This window comes from Glossina fuscipes, unplaced genomic scaffold (assembly GCF_014805625.2).
Source record: "Glossina fuscipes isolate IAEA_lab_2018 unplaced genomic scaffold, Yale_Gfus_2 112, whole genome shotgun sequence".
NCBI classification, from domain to species: Eukaryota; Metazoa; Arthropoda; class Insecta; order Diptera; family Glossinidae; genus Glossina; species Glossina fuscipes.
The window spans coordinates 5955279-5957139 of NW_023998455.1; the positions used below are offsets into that span (position 1 = coordinate 5955279).

General features: G+C 36.6%; 1 protein-coding gene across 1 annotated transcript in view; it reads left to right on the top strand.

Moving 5' to 3' along the window:
- Nucleotides 1–1861, top strand: part of LOC119639626 (atrial natriuretic peptide receptor 1) — a 64582-nt gene continuing 62721 nt past the window's right edge. The window contains exon 1 of the mRNA XM_038037124.1: nucleotides 1–160. The gene's annotated coding sequence lies outside the window, so the exon portion shown is untranslated. The remainder of the gene's footprint in view (nucleotides 161–1861) is intronic.

Sequence of the window (1861 nt, forward strand, 5' to 3'; positions counted from 1 at the left end):
AAGAAAGCACCGTATAGTCGGTCACGGCCCACAATTATATACCCTAGGTTATGCATATATAATGATCATTCAAAGTGAAACTTTTTATGGGAACAACAAAAGTAACATCAAAGGCTTTTCATCGTATCATCAAGACAGATTCAATAAATCTGAATTTATTGTACGTGGGAACACCAAAGCGAAGCGAATGCTTTCATCTTTTTAAAAAATTACAAAATTTTGTTTAAAAAATTTATATTAAAGTCTTCCATATCATAGGACTTATTAGTTGATCAGTGGTTGCGTTACGATTGATTAGTGTTTGAATTTTACAACTGAAAGCTACTTTAAAGTTTTTCTCCTCTTGATCTTAGAAACGCAAAGCAATGAAATGAATAAAGAAAAGCACCTGCATAGACTTTATTTCAATTACAAATATTTCGAACACGTGAATGTAGGCATTATTTTACCTTAATATCTTCACTTCACTTGATTGATTGGTTTCGTAGACTATAATATAAACAAAACGAAAACGGGTGACAAAGAGACGCCTTCAGCATTGATGCAATTACTTAAATGGTGTGTTTCAATCTTCGGGCATAACCTGCCACGGAATTGATAGTCCATGAAACGTTTGGCCGATACAACACGAAAGCTGCCATCTTCAGCTGGACTAATGACAGCACGGCCAGGCAAATAGAACGCCAGATGCGATTTCACGCTCAAAAATCCCATGCCTGATCCGTCATCGCAATAAGAATCGCGACTATCAAGCCGGTGTTTGCGGTTTCACATCTCACTATAGTAGATCATATAGGAGTTGTAGTGAGCGGGCGGTCGATAAAGGCATAAAACTTACCATCGCTTCTTTGTCTTCGCCAACTCTTTTGTAACCTTCACCGTGCCACACGTACAGATGACATTCTATGAGTGAATCGTCACGTTAAAGAAAAAGAAAACAACATCTTATATGTATTACCAGTATATGTATAACAACCACTTTGACGGCTGGGGCCATCTATAAGCAAATTCCTGCCTCAGGTTCACACACATGGTGTATGATTTCCAGTTTGAAAGATTGCCGGTAATGTGCTATCAAAATTGACTTTCAACATACATGTGAGAGTATTTTCTAAACGCATATAAATGCCAATCGGTTGAAGGACCCGCCCACAGCACCATGTAAACTGAGAATACCTCTGTTTTTCAAAGGCAATGAAAAATTGTTTTTTTGTTCATTACTCATAAACTGCAGCAAATAAATGTGCAAAAGTTTGAACGCATATTCTATGGGCGATGCTGGAGCATCTATGCATAAATATGGAAAGACTTGACCTACCCAATATTATGGTGTATCAAAATTTAATTATTTTATCAACGCCTTTATATACATAAAGTATACAAATTCGTGGCGAGTTTCAAATTTTGATTGCAGCTAAACAAGGCCGCCTGTCCGTCTGTCCATCTGTCTGTTTGCGCAACTTTGCAGCATTTGTGGTAAACCTTCTCCGTTTACAAATTTGCAAAAGAATTTGAAATTGTCCTAAACTTTTCAAAGCACGCGCCTACAACGCCCATATGCCTCAACGACAAATGTTTCTATTTTGAAAGTGGGAGAAATCAACTGCACCCACTCCATACTACAGGCTACGAGAATTTTGTTCGTTTATTTGTTCTGTCTTTTTTTTGGGGGTAAACGGTGATGGGTATAAAAGATTCCGATTCGGTCCCGACCGAATTTAATTTTCTTACTTGTAATTCTTAACTTCAGTTCAAATTTTTTTATGTTCTACGTATTGATTGAACTTTCACTCTACACTAATTTTACAATTTTCTTCTCTTTCTTTTTTTTTTGTAATAGTAATAGTAAGGAGTTTTTTCG